Source organism: Erpetoichthys calabaricus, chromosome 18 (genome assembly GCF_900747795.2).
Source record: "Erpetoichthys calabaricus chromosome 18, fErpCal1.3, whole genome shotgun sequence".
NCBI classification, from domain to species: Eukaryota; Metazoa; Chordata; class Cladistia; order Polypteriformes; family Polypteridae; genus Erpetoichthys; species Erpetoichthys calabaricus.
The window spans coordinates 65,550,039-65,565,839 of record NC_041411.2 but is presented as its reverse complement, the minus strand read 5'-3'; the positions used below and the strand labels follow the sequence as shown (position 1 = coordinate 65,565,839).

The 15,801-nt window shown below is 39.5% G+C and overlaps 1 protein-coding gene across 1 annotated transcript in view; it reads right to left on the bottom strand.

Annotated features, from left to right (window-relative positions):
* cpne9 (copine family member IX) overlaps nucleotides 1-15,801 on the bottom strand; it is a 737,722-nt gene that overhangs the window by 130,987 nt on the left and 590,934 nt on the right. The window lies entirely within an intron of this gene.

The window sequence follows — 15,801 nt, the reverse complement described above, 5'->3', positions numbered from 1 at the left end:
GTGTGAAACACCACTGATGCTCTGCTCTATTCCTTTTGTCCAGCTGAATGTTAACTACCTTTATACTGCATACCGATCAAGGAATCCTCCTGTAGGACCCTGTGCTCTCTTGCTGACTGCTAGGAATTTAAGTTGCTCATGAATTGAAGTTGTTCTCAGTAGCTATGCCACAGGTTAATACATAAGAATACGTAAAGAATGTGACAAATAAAAGACCATTCAGTCCATCAAGCCCATTTGTTTAGCTAATAGGTAAGCTGTCCTAATATCTCCTCCAGATTCTTCTTAAAGGTTGTCAGGGTTTCTGCTACAACTCCACATCTGGGTAGTTTATTCTAGAGTCCCATAACTGTTTCACATAAAGATAGATAGATAGATAGATAGATACTTTATTAATCCCAATGGGAAATTCACAAGAAGTGCTTCCTGGCTTCAGTTGTAGATGCCCTTCCTCTTGATTGTCCTTGAGTACGCGATTCGTACTTAAGATAAAAGAATGTTGCTGGATATGCTTTATTAATGTCTTTCAGGATTTTACAGTAAATACCTGAATTAGGTCCCCATGCAGTCTCCTCTGCTCGAAGCTAAACTGGCGTATTTCTCTGAGTGTGTCAGATTAGGACATGATAATAACAGTCTTGTCCTAATGTAGACAGAATGTCCTTGTTGTAAATAGTTGCTTTATTTAAACTTTTAGTACCTCCTTGTAAAGTTTGGGTCAATTTAAATATCATTTATTTTGTTTTAACACCCAAAAGATTAATTTTTGACATTTGTGTTGTCATCAATGTCTTCTCAAGAAAGTTATTTAATTTTACCATTATTCTGAGATGCTATTTTGTTTTCCTTGTGGACATTACCATATTCTGGCCCCGGCGTTCATAGTTGTCAGGGTGATTGGTCCCAAAATTCAATCCTTGTGAGTCTCTGGTCCTTTACAAAAAAAAATCCCCTTAATGTCTTTTAGACAGAACAGTCCTCATATGTGGCGCATTCGATATACCTTGAAAAAATTATCATAATAGATTATTTATGGAAATGTATTCATTTTTAACTGAGAGATTAGGTATTTTATTATTGAAACACTTTTGTTTAACCTCGGTTCCATTTAGTTTTGTTTATGAGCGCTGCCACTTTGTTTCTCCTGTCGTCAAGATGCACTCCTGGTTGCTAGGAGGTATGATCCCAGAAGTTGCATCAATGACTTTATGCTTTATAAACCAACAAGACAGAGCCTGCTTCATTCACGATTAACATTTTTCTAAAGAATGTTGGGCCTGTTTCTTTGTTGATTTTTGGTACTAAAAACTTCAGTAATCCTTTTTTGACTTTGATTTCTGGTTAGAGTTTTGGCTTTCCTGTATCTCTTTTTGAAGTTCTGCTGAGGACTCCTTTTTTTCCTGACATTTTTACTTATGATCCATCTCCTGATCCCATATAGCAAATCTTTTTGCAACAAGGAAACATGTGGTTAAAAGAACAGGTAAGCTTACCTAGACTGCCATACAGCTGAATTGCTAGTCCTTTGGTCTGGCATTTAGTAGTAAATCTTTCTTTTTTCCCCTTTTCACTTTTTGGTATGAGAGCACACATATAAACTTTGCTGCTTTATGAGAATATCTGATTTATCTGGTCCAAACTAACTAGTTTTTAACTTTTGAGCAAGCCATTTCTCAAAATTATATTGAGATTTTGTGACATGTGTTCGCTATTTGCAGCTACACCCACTCAATTAAACAAGGATAGGATTTTCTATGCTGCTCATTGGATAATTAAAAAAAGTGCATAAAGCTGAATTAGGAGACAAGGAAACTATTCCCACAGTGCACTGTGACCAGATGGCCAGGAACACAGATGAATAGCCCAGTACAACTTCTAATTTCTAAATTTAGAAAAAAATTGAAAAATAACATAATTTAAGGCAAACATATTATAAACGGCATTTTAAACAATCAAAATATATTTATTTAATTGAAAATAAGTATTCACTTTCAAGAATAATTGCAGTGCATCTGGAAAGTATTCATAGTGCATCACGTTTTCCACATTTTGTTATGTTACAGCCTTATTCGAAAATGGATTAAATTCATTTTTTTCCTCAGAATTCTACACACAACATCCCATAATGACAACGTGAAAAAAGTTTGCTTGAGGTTTTTGCAAATTTATTAAAAATAAAAAAATTGAGAAATCCCATGTCCATAAGTATTCACAGCCTTTGCTCAATACTTTGTCGATGCGCCTTTGGCAGCAATTACAGCCTCAAGTCTTGTTGAATATGATGCCACAAGCTTGGCACACCTATCCTTGGCCAGTTTCGCCCATTCCTCTTTGCAGCACCTCTCAAGCTCCATCAGGTTGGATGGGAAGCGTCGGTGCACAGCCATTTTAAGATCTCTCCAGAGATGTTCGGATTCAAGTCTGGGCTCTGGCTGGCCCACTCAAGGACATTCACAGAGTTGTCCTGAAGCCACTCCTTTGATATCTTGGCTGTGTGCTTAGGGTCATTGTCCTGCTGAAAGATGAACCGTCGCCCCAGTCTGAGGTCAAGAGCGCTCTGGAGCAGGTTTTCATCCAGGATGTCTCTGTACATTGCTGCAGTCATCTTTCCCTTTATCCTGACTTGTCTCCCAGTTCCTGCCGCTGAAAAACATCCCCACAGCATGATGCTGCCACCACCATGCTTCACTGTAGGGATGGTATCGGCTGGTGATGAGCGGTGCCTGGTTTCCTCCAAATGTGATGCCTGGCATTCACACCAAAGAGTTCAATCTTTGTCTCATCAGACCAGAGAATTTTCTTTCTCGTGGTCTGAGAGTCCTTCAGGTGCCTTTTGGCAAACTCCAGGTGGGCTGCCATGTGCCTTTTACTAAGGAGTGGCTTCTGTCTGTCCACTCTAACATACAGGCCTGACTGGTGGATAGCTGCAGAGATGGTTATCCTTCTGGAAGGTTCTCCTCTCTCCACAGAGGACCTCTGGAGCTCTGACAGAGTGGCCATCGGGTTCTTGGTCACCTCCCTAACTAAGGCCCTTCTCCCCCGATCACTCAGTTTAGATGGCTGGCCAGCTCTAGGAAGAGTCCTGGTGGTTTCGAAACTTCTTCCACTTACAGATGATGGGAGCCACTGTGCTCATTGGGACCTTCAAAGCAGGAGAAAGTTTTCTGTAACCTTCCCCAGATTTGTGCCTCGAGACAATCCTGTCTCGGAGGTCTACAGACAATTCCTTTGACTTCATGCTTGGTTTGTGCTATGACATGAACTGTCAACTGTGGGACCTTATATAGACAGGTGTGTGCCTTTCCAAATCATGTCCAATCAACTGAATTTACCACAGGTGGACTCCAATTAAGCTGCAGAAACATCTCAAGGATGATCAGGGGAAACAGGATGCACCTGAGCTCAATTTTGAGCTTCATGGCAAAGGCTGTGAATACTTATGGACATGGGATTTCTCAGTTTGTTTATTTTTAATAAATTTGCAAAAACCTCAAGTAAACTTTTTTCACGTTGTCATTATGGGGTGTTGTGTGTAGAATTCTGAGGAAAAAATTGAATTTAATCCATTTTGGAATAAGGCTGTAACATAACAAAATGTGGAAAAAGTGATGTGCTGTGAATACTTTCCGGATGCACTGTATTACTCTTACTTTTTGCTGCTAAAAACTGGTAGTGTAGTGTCCTAGTGCCCTTATGGGGTGAAACACCACAGTCCTTCAATGTAAAATCGCACAGCTTTAGGGTGAAAAAAAGAACAAGTTACAATAACATGGAAAGACCACGCAGTCCACAAACATTGTACCAGTCGAACACAAGACACCGGAGCTGTCAAGAAACAGCATTAACTGCTGTGCGGGTAGGCGTTTGGTGGACTGTGCGAGGCCGGCAAAGAATTGAAAAAAATGATTTGCTACTTACTACACCTGTTCTTTATGCATCAGGTCTATGCATTTAGAAACAGGGTCATCATAAGGCTGGCTTCAAGGATCATCTAGAAGAGGGTGAATGCTACCTGGAAAGGTGTTCCTTAGAGATTGCAGCTTTTACTAAAAAGCCTGTATATTTATATCTATACTATAAAATAAAATATGATAAAATTCCCTAGTTGTATAGAGGTGATTCTAAGATGAAGAAAGAAAAAAATAACACTAAAGAAAAAACACACTTCTTTTAATATTGGCTGGACAATCACAATAATGCAATATTTGAAGGAGAGCTATTGGCAAAAGTGTGCAGTTGTGGATTTCCTACAGTCGACTCCGGCCTGCTTCGAGAGAGAGTGTGGCTGGCTTGTTTCCCAGGTATGGGCAAGAGCGATGGCTTCCATCTGTCGGTAGGTGAGCTCTAATGCTCAGTGCAGTTACCCGAGCTTTATACTTTTTCAGGTTCAAAAATAAAAACATGCATTTGACAAGCATGGGATTCATTCACAGGAGCACTCTAAATAGCAGACAGTGGTCCCTGGCCATATATTGATCATCACCAAACAGGAAGCCTGCCTGGGTTGTGTCCACTTGTCTCTTCCCGTCTCCCTGCCAGGTTGCTTACATGGCTGTAATGTTTTTTCCCTGTCAGCTGGTTTACACAGTTTAGATATTTTCAGCTGTGTCCGTTCATGGCCTTAGCTTTGAGTAAAATCATGTACTATTGGATAAACCACATAGATCGCTGCGGTACACTTCAAACCTTTGACTACAACATGTAAGGCATGTGGCAACTTTCTCAAATTGAGTACAGTCAGGCAGTCCTCCACAGTGGTAGCTGAAGATTAAGATGCTGATCAGTTGCTTACTGATCACTGGAATATCTTCAACCCAATGCATCTGTGATATTTTTTCTTTCTTTTTTTTTTCTTTTTAATTCCTGTGGCTTTCTTTAAGTGAGTAAATGGTACTAGACATCTGTACTGACTTGTGCTGCATGGCCTTGACTGAAAAAGGCTCAAATCGGAAGTGTGATTAAAAGAATTAAAGAAAAATCAGTCATATTTATGCCAAAAATAAGGAGCTGTAGTCTTCAAGTCCAATCACTAAAGTGCAAAGTTCAAGTTGCAAATGCACACATCAAAGGGTAAACCAAGAACTGCTCCACTGACAGACTGAGGAGTTCATTCCTCCCCCACACTATGCGACTCTTCAAATCCACCCGGGGGTGTAAACGTTAACATTATACAAAGTTATTGTCTGTCTGTATACCTGCATTGTTATCACTCTTTAATTTAATATTGTTCTTTATCAGTATGCTGCTGCTGGAGTATGTGAATTTCCCCTTGGGATTAATAAAGTATCTATCTATCTATCTATCTATCTATCTATCTATCTATCTATCTATCTATCTATCTATCTATCTATCTATCTATCTATCTATCTATCTATCTATCTATCTATCTATCTATCTATCTATCTATCTATCTATCTAGAACACTGCAGGGCCAATGGAACTACCAACCAAAAACAGGCATGCAGCACGTAGGATAAAGATAATTTCACATTTTACATGATCCAATCATTTTCTAGGTAAGAAATTACAGCATACTGTATAATATTTGGAAAAAACATTTAAGGAAATAACACTGAGGGATGTTAGAAAGATATTAATAGTAAGTTAAATTTCTGTGGGAAACTTTTTTGACTTTTTTGCAAAATGTCAGTCTATTAATACACAAAGTAAACAACAAGGTTAGCAGCAATACAGCATTATGCCCTGTATAAATTATCATAAAAATAATATGTATATTTAAATATTAAATATTATATTTAATATTAATAAAACAATAAAATGGAAAGAAATTAAAGAATTAACAAACTAATTTACTATAATCCAGTAAACATTGTGGTGATTTCCACAGAAAAGGATAACTTACGTGGCAGTGCTACACATTTATATAATTGACCCAATAACAGCAACAGCTAGTTTCTTATTCTAGGAATAGTTTGATAAAAAATAAGAACCCTTAGGTGAACTTGAACAATCTGGCCCACAGACTAGAAGTGCCTGCATCTCGCTTTAGGCTGTGAACTGTGGCCAATCAAGTTCAGCTTCATGCATATTATTATGTACAGTGGGCACAGTACAATGACATTCTCACTCACTCACTCACAAGTTCAACAATCAACAGGGAGGGAAAAATGTCAAATTATCCTCTGCCTTCTCCTCCTCTTTCAGGGCTAAACATTGGAAAAAACAAGATTTATAATATTTTAGGACATATACCTGCTTTCTCTGTTAAATTTCCTATTCTGAGTGGGCTTCATTTATGCTCAATTATTCTTCTTCTTAAACAGTTACATGTACAAATAAATAGCCTTGTAAAGAAACTGTGCAGGTGATGGCAGGAAAACGGCATCAGCAGTCAGAGACAAAAGCATAAGAACACAATGTAATTCTAAAACAATTATAGACCCCACCCTTCACGATCATTCTTTGTAGACTGCCTAGGGAACGGATGAGTGGCCATTTGACTTGTCCTTTTCCTCAAGATTACAGGCATCTCACATTCACTTTCTTCAAGATCTGAGTCCACTGGATTTTTTTTGTTTTGTTTTGTTTTTCGCTTCTCCTTTGCCAGGTTATCTCATTGACACCAAACGAACTTTAATTTAATAATGAATGAATTTTTAGAAGTCTGTATCTTTTTCTTCTTCTATGTGGGTTTCGATGTGCCTGATCAACCTTCTCCTTACATCTTGATTCCTGTACCTTCTTTCCCAGTCAGACCCTTTTCTTTCAAATCTTCATTTACTTTATCCAACCATCTCTCCCTCATCCTCCCTTACTTTCTCATCCCCTGTACTTCCATTCTAATTACTCATTTGCCCACATATTCATTGTCTCCAAAGTTTGGGTTTAATCCCACTGAAACAGCCTTGTTGTTTACTGACACTAACACGCTAACCCATATCAGAAGTGTTAAGATGTTCAGCAATATAAAGAGTTGTGCTCATTCCAGTGAAATCCCATCAGAGGTAGTGAACTGGGATCAGGTCATGTTCTGTGATTCTGGCAGGACCAGGTTCCTGGCTTTTGCTAGGGTATATAGACCAATAAAAAACAACCTTTTAGAGTTAAAATACCTTTCAATTCCATGAAAAAGTTGTGCCCTACATCCTGTCCAGGATTATTTCCTGCCTTGTATTCCAGACCCTCCTGTCCCCCTGCAACCCTGAACTGAATGAAGTGAGTTTTGCACATTGTCTGCTGGACCATTTACAGTGGTGTGAAAAACTATTTGCCCCCTTCCTGATTTCTTATTCTTTTGCATGTTTGTCACACAAAATGTTTCTGATCATCAAACACATTTAACCATTAGTCAAATATAACACAAGTAAACACAAAATGCAGTTTTTAAATGATGGTTTTTATTATTTAGGGAGAAAAAAAATCCAAACCTACATGGCCCTGTGTGAAAAAGTAATTGCCCCCTTGTTAAAAAATAACCTAACTGTGGTGTATCACACCTGAGTTCAATTTCCGTAGCCACCCCCAGGCCTGATTACTGCCACACCTGTTTCAATCAAGAAATCACTTAAATAGGAGCTGCCTGACACAGAGAAGTAGACCAAAAGCACCTCAAAAGCTAGACATCATGCCAAGATCCAAAGAAATTCAAGAACAAATGAGAACAGAAGTAATTGAGATCTATCAGTCTGGTAAAGGTTATAAAGCCATTTCTAAAGCTTTGGGACTCCAGCGAACCACAGTGAGAGCCATTATCCACAAATGGCAAAAACATGGAACAGTGGTGAACCTTCCCAGGAGTGGCTGGCCGACCAAAATTACCCAAGAGCGCAGAGACGACTCATCCGAGAGGTCACAAAAGACCCCAGGACAACGTCTAAAGAACTGCAGGCCTCACTTGCCTCAATTAAGGTCAGTGTTCACGACTCCAACATAAGAAAGAGACTGGGCAAAAACGGCCTGCATGGCAGATTTCCAAGACGCAAACCACTGTTAAGCAAAAAGAACATTAGGGCTCGTCTCAATTTTGCTAAGAAACATCTCAATGATTGCCAAGACTTTTGGGAAAATACCTTGTGGACTGATGAGACAAAAGTTGAACTTTTTGGAAGGCAAATGTCCCGTTACATCTGGCGTAAAAGGAACACAGCATTTCAGAAAAAGAACATCATACCAACAGTGAAATATGGTGGTGGTAGTGTGATGGTCTGGGGTTGTTTTGCTGCTTCAGGACCTGGAAGGCTTGCTGTGATAGATGGAACCATGAATTCTACTGTCTACCAAAAAATCCTGAAGGAGAATGTCCGGCCATCTGTTCGTCAACTCAAGCTGAAGCGATCTTGGGTGCTGCAACAGGACAATGACCCAAAACACACCAGCAAATCCACCTCTGAATGGCTGAAGAAAAACAAAATGAAGACTTTGGAGTGGCCTAGTCAAAGTCCTGACCTGAATCCAATTGAGATGCTATGGCATGACCTTAAAAAGGCGGTTCATGCTAGAAAACCCTCAAATAAAGCTGAATTACAACAATTTTGCAAAGATGATTGGGCCAAAATTCCTCCAGAGCGCTGTAATAGACTCACTGCAAGTTATCGCAAACGCTTGATTGCAGTTATTGCTGCTAAGGGTGGCCCAACCAGTTATTAGGTTCAGGGGGCAATTACTTTTTCACACAGGGCCATGTAGGTTTGGATTTTTTTTTCTCCCTAAATAATAAAAACCACCATTTACAAACTGCATTTTGTGTTTACTTGTGTTATATTTGACTAATGGTTAAATGTGTTTGATGATCAGAAACATTTTGTGTGACAAACATGCAAAAGAATAAGAAATCAGGAAGGGGGCAAATAGTTTTTCACACCACTGTATTACCAGGATGCTGCTGTATAGGTCTATGTACAGTTAGGTCCATAAATATTTGGACAGAGACAACTTTTTTCTCATTTTAGTTCTGTTCATTACCACAATGAATTTTAAATGAAACAACTCAGATGCAGTTGAAGTGCAGACTTTCAGCTTTAATTCAGTGGGGTGAACAAAACGATTGCATAAAAATGTGAGGCAACTAAAGCATTTTATTAACACAATCCCTTCATTTCAGGGGCTCAAAAGTAATTGGACAAATTAAATAACTGGAAATAAAATGTTCATTTCTAATACTTGGTTGAAAACCCTTTGCTGGCAATGACAGCCTGAAGTCTTGAACTCCTGGACATCACCAGATGCTGGGTTTCCTCCTTTTTAATGCTCTGCCAGGCCTTTACTGCAGCGGCTTTCAGTTGCTGTTTGTTTGTGGGCCTTTTTGTCTGAAGTTTAGTCTTCAACAAGTGAAATGCATGCTCAATTGGGTTAAGATCAGGTGACTGACTTGGCCATTCAAGAATTTCCCACTTTTTTGCTTTCATAAACTCTTGGGTTGCTTTGGCTGTATGTTTTGGGTCATTGTCCATCTGTATCATGAATCAATTTGACTGCATTTAGCTGGATTTGAGCAGACAGTATGTCTCTGAACACCTCAGAATTCATTCGGCTACTTCTGTCCTGTGTCACATCATCAATAAACACTAGTGTCCCAGTGCCACTGGCAGCCATGCACGCCCAAGCCATCACACTGCCTCCACCGTGTTTTACAGATGATGTGGTATGCTTTAGATAATGAGCTGTTCCATGCCTTCTCCATACTTTTTTCTTGCCATCATTCTGGTAGAGGTTGATCTTGGTTTCATCTGTCCAAAGAATGTTTTTCCTGAACTGTGCTGGCTTTTTTAGATGTTCTTTAGCAAAGTCCAATCTAGCCTTTCTATTCTTGAGGCTTATGAGTGGCTTGCACATTGCAGTGCACCCTCTGTATTTACTTTCATGCAGTCTTCTCTTTATGGTAGACTTGGATATCAATACGCCTACCCCCTGGAGAGTGTTGTTCACTTGGTTGGCTGTTGTGAAGGGGTTTCTCTTCACCATGGAAATGATTCTGCGATCATCCACCACTGTTGTCTTCCATGGACTTCCAGGTCTTTTTGCGTTGCTGAGTTCACCAGTGCTTGCTTTCTTTCTCAGGATGTACCAAACTGTAGATTTTTGTCACTCGTAATATTGTAGCAATTACTTGGATGGGTTTTTTTCTGTTTTCTCAGCTTAAGGATGGCTTCTTTTACCTGCATGGAGAGCTCCTTTAACCGCATGTTGTCTGTTCACAGCAAAATCTTCCACATGCAAGCACCACACCTCAAATCAACTCCAGGCCTTTTATCTGCTTAATTGATAATGACATAACGACGGACTTGCCCACACCTGCCCATGAAATTGCCTTTGAGTCAATTGTCCAATTACTTTTGAGCCCCTGAAATGAAGGGATTGTGTTAAAAAAATGCTTTAGTTGCCTCACATTTTTATGCAATCGTTTTGTTCACCCCACTAAATTAAAGCTGAAAGTCTGCACTTCAACTGCATCTGAGTTGTTTCATTTAAAATTCATTGTGGTAATGTACAGAACCAAAATTAGAAAAAAGTTGTCTCTGTCCAAATATTTATGGACCTAACTGTATATATGACAAATAATCAACTCAATCAAACATTGAACACAATTTAATGAAATGTATCAGAAAACCAAAAAAAAAGTTAAAAATGTCAAGAAACTGTTAATTACTTTATGTTGACCAACAACATGACTAAAAGTCTCCATCTGAAGCTTGAAGCATGGCACCATGCAGACAGCAGGCTTACAAGCGCATGTGATGCACTTTATTTTGCACTGTCCACGCTTGTTGCACATAACACATTTGTTAGTTGGTGACTGTTTGCACTCAGTGGGTAGCAGAATGTCCATGTAGTGCTATCCTGAGAGTCGTGACATGACAGTTGTGACACCTTATGATGAGAAAACATCTCCAGGGCAGCGATCTGCATCAGTACCAGAGCCTAGAGGTTCCAAATCATCCAATTGATGTCACTGTCATTATCATCAGAATATTCATCTTGCAACTAGTTTAGTCATTTCAAAACTTCTGCAGATTTATATGCTTTTTTGTGAACACATAACTACAGACTGTATTTATGGTACTATTTTCTACAAGCTGTTGTCGTCAAAATAAAAGTCTATGGATAGCCACTAGATGGCAGCACTATAACTGAAATGCAGCAGGAAAGCTCTAAAACGAGACTGGGTACTGAGGTAAGAGTTCTCTCGTATGTCGCGTTTCGATAGACTCAATGAGATACGAGTTATCTCATACCTCACATTCAAAGTGTTAGGAATATCTGTATGCATGCATTATAAAATAAACACCCAATAGCTGTCAACACACACCCAATAGGTCCTTACTCCATATGTTTCCTATAATTGCTACTTTGAATTTAGTTCTTGATATAAAGTAAACAATCCCAATTTTAAGGCTTTGCCTTTGCCGTGATTGTCATCATTTCTATCCATACTGCTCTTCTCAGCATTTAATTGCAGTTAACCCACATTGTGGAGTCAGTTAGCTCCAACTTAGGTCCACCCTTATCCAATTAACATAGATGTTTTGCTCAAGAAACACAGAAAACAAGAAACATAATTGTTGCCTCATTAATTTACTCCAGTTCCCTTTATGAAACACTAGAAAAATACTTGCGCTGTTGTGTATAAGAAATGCACATTTTTAGGATGTAAGGATCTCTTTGTAAGTGATGTTTGCAGTTCTGCTCTCGGGCTGTAAAATGACCAAGCTGTCTGCTGAGCTTACTCTTGAGCATGCAACGTACAGTTGGCCATGTGAGAAGCAATTTTGTGTCAAGTCAATGCCAACCTTTTTTAGAGTCTGGCCCTGTGACTTATCTATTGTCATAGCGAAACAGACCCTTACTGGAAATTGGAGGCGTTTGAATTGGAATCAGTATGGGTGAGGTTTAGAAGTAACCTTAAAGAAGAATGAGTAGTCCTTCTACCCTTGAAGCAGTGGAGTAAAGAAGAAGGGAGCAGTGAGCATGACGAACAGCTCAGGAAAGTAAGGAAGCGAGTGAGGAGGCCCATGAGTGCAGGATGTCGTTAATGTATATAGGCAGGGAGCCAACCATGTGGTAGGTGTGTGGACAACAGCTGTGAGGAAAAAGTAAGTGGGACCTGGGGAGGCCCTTGTGCATCTCTGCCATAAAATAAATCCTCTGTTAACGGAAATAAGGAATGAAACCACCAAAAGGAGAGGTTAATTTCAAAAATTTCTTACGGCATAATGGTGAGAACCGCCAAAAAGAAGACGTTATTTTCGAAAGTTCGTTATAAGGCACGGCGCGAAATGAAACATACTAAAAGTTTGTAAGTACAGTGTAAAGGATGAGCATGAGAAATTTGAGCTTCCTATGTACTGTATATTGGAAGTCGCAGAAATAGTGAGGAGTGGTTTTCCTTATCTATATATACAGTTTAGGGGGTACACCCTTGGTTTTTGCAATAGGACATGAAACCTAACTTTTGTAAGTACACTGCAAGGAATGAGCACACAAAATTTCAGCTTCCCACCTATATGGAAAATGGGAGAAATAGTGATGAGTCAGTGAGGCCTTTTATATGTATAGATTACAATCTGAAAGAAAACTTAACAAAAACATAAAGATTCCGAAAACCCTAAGTGCGTTTTAATGAAGTGATACTAAAACAAGGTGCGTTACAGCCTCTGATGGAGTGCTACCTGTGAAAGAGACTGCCAAAGAAATCTCCGCTTCCAAGCATGGGCATCAATCTGGTGCCAGTGAAATGAAATACTTTGCTAGAGAGATGTAGCAGCACCATTGATTAATTGTCTGATTCATTTTTATTTAGCCAATCTTAAGGGCAGGTTTAATTGCATACAAGAGACTTGCATTTGGAGACTTTTTGTCAAAGAAAAATTTAATGCATGTGTTCAGGCAGGCAGTAATATGAGTTAAAATGGGATGCGCAGTCTGTCTTAATCATGTCTTGCCTTTCTTAATGTCGTGCTTACCACACAACTATATTTCACCTCAGGATAAAGACCAAGACTGCATCTTAGTCTATGCAAAGGCTGCTGCAGTCAGGGACCAAGTTATGGTGATTTGGTGACATTCTGGATGGGGGGGACAATGTTAACTTGTGCTAGAAAAGATATCAAGTTAATGGAAAGATGATTTTCATCCAAAAGACACTTTCACGTCCCGCGAGATGAGACTTTGTGCCAAGAGATTTAACCACGCCCGGGGCTGGAAATAAAAGACAAAGAGTAGATGACAAACTACAACGTCGTAAAAAATTTAAAAAATGTTGTTGCGATACACATGCAGAGCAGGTTAGAGAGAACGGAAGTAGGAAAATTCGAAAGTCTCAAAAAATGATAGTAAAGATCGCATTAGCGCAAACAAACGGAAATTATTATTCGGTGAAATAAAGGAACAGCAAAAAGAGATCAAATATATTGTTCGGATTTAAACTTTAAGACATCTAATTTGTGTTGCCAGGAAGAGAAAATTCCATCTGTCAATTAAAAGAATAGAAAATCTTCCTCTTCATAGGGGCGCGCCTCGGGAGCGGGACCCCCAAGAGGAGCAGAGGATGTCTGAGGGAGAAGAGAGACAAGGCAGTGAGACAAAAGGACAGCTGCCGTGCAGGTTTTTAAATGTTTGAGATGCAGATCAAGTGGCACAACATCAGCAGCAAGCCAGCAGCTGATCGAGCAAAGAGGAGGTTAAAAAAAAAACTGTATTTGTTTCCCTTTGTATCACCATTTAAGAGAGGGTTTCAGAGGAGCGACTGCATTTCCTGGGGTGCGCTCAGCCCCCCCTCTTCACATCGCAAGCGTAATGCGGGGGGTAGGGGAGGGGGCAGCGGGGTTAAGGTTTGGCGAGCTTTCATGATAAAGCGGCTAGGACTTAATAGGACCTGCTCACCACAGGCTTAACGAGAGTAGGGTTTGGAGTAGAGATAATCAGTGTGTTGATATGCACACACAAAACTGGGATAAGGCTAAACTCGGTTAAAGCAGAAATACATGCACAAGTATGCTTCTGCAGTTCTCCTTCAGCAAAAACTGTGCAAAAAAAAAGTTAAACATCATGATCAGCCACTGTGAATCTGAAAACAAGCATGGCACCTGCATGCATTTCTTCATGTTCTGTGAACTAAATAACAATTATCCCCCTTTTATATCCTCGACCTGAGCCACCAATTAAATTGCGTTATTAACGCTGGCCACTGTGTTACCTGATCGCACTGTTTCAACATATTTATAAAAAATAGCTGGATGCAAACTAACCGGACACTTTGTTAATATGTTTCTGTTACAAGGATTGCACAGAGCACACTCTTTTTCACATGATGGTGCATTTGAGCCCTTCAACGGAGTGGTGCACCAGTACGTATGTCTCTTGCCTTACACCCAGTGCTGCCGGCAAAATAATAACATGTGTAACAGTTTATTTTTATTACAGTAAAATAAGTATTGCATTAGGTTACCTGTTAATTTATAAAGTAATCGGACTATGTAACACATGTTACTTTTACAAGTTACCCTACTGCTCTGCAGATTGTGCAGCTAAGCCTAGCACTTTATGTTCAGCTCATGAAAATGAATTTAGTGCTTTCTGAAATGTTTAGAAAGATTTTTTCAGCCAGAAGAAGAAATGATGCAATTAGCCTAGTATTTGGCTTAGAAAATTGGTCTTGTGGACGCTTCTACTTGTGGCTGCAGAAAGAGTTTGAGAAGCTAAGACATGACCAGGCGAAAAGAGTGCAACAGACATGTGCAAACTACGAAATCCATAACTGTAGCCTGGTTGAGGGCCAAATACCCAAGTTACTCACAGAGAAATCTATGTGTGTTAACCAATCATCTCAGAGACCAATAACCCTATTTCTCTAACCAGAATAAGGTTTTACATGGCAATTTAGAAAAGAAGCTTCTGTGTACAACCAGGTTATTGAAGTGCATGTAAACACACTGAATAGGTTACTTGGCAGGAAGGAGAGGGGCCATTGTGTTTGAGAGAATGGCATGGGAAGTCAATAGGAGGGCAGTGTTTTGCTTAATGGTATGGATAAGTGCAGCAGCCACCCCCACAGGTAGTTAGGGCCCTTATTTATATTAGGAATGGTCAGAAAAACTTTGGCTTTTTACTTTCTTGTATACGAAGTATAAGGAAAGTATTGTAATTGTCCAAAGATTCGATGTTGAGATTTTGATGAATCTCAAAGTTTTAGACCAGCCTGACTTTCTCGTATACGAAGTATAGGGAACGTATTGGAATCCTGTGTGTCTGTGTGTGTGTCTGTGTGTGTGTATGTAAATACGATAACTTGAGTATGATTTCGCTTAGGTCAACAGAATTTTGTATTAGGTACAAAATGTAGATTTCTATTTCTACCGTTAACCGGAAGTGATACTTTACCTTTTAATTCATGTAGCTGCAGAGTCTGGTTTATTCAACTTTACTTTTATGATAATTATTCAATATACTAGTCATTAAGCCCGTTACAATAATGGGCGCTAGAACAGTAGTGCATAAACATTAGTAGGAACAGTCTATATTAAATGGCAAGGGACTTTGACCTTATTCTTTTTGTTGGTCGTATTTTTCTTTCTTTCAGCCTTTCTTTTGTTGATGTTTACTTGCTGAGCTGACCGTTCTTCGTGGGCTGCCGCCGTGTATTGTGTGTCTTTAATTTTCTGTGACAGTAATACTGTCTTGTATGTCCGCTGGCTTGTAAGTCCGTAATATACCTTTAATTTTCTCTGGCGGTAATACAGGCGTGCGCGTCGGTAATATGCCTTTAATTTTCTCTGTCAGTAATACTGGCTTGTATTGGCTGTAATATGCATCACTGTATTGTGTACCTTTCATTTCCTCTCGCAG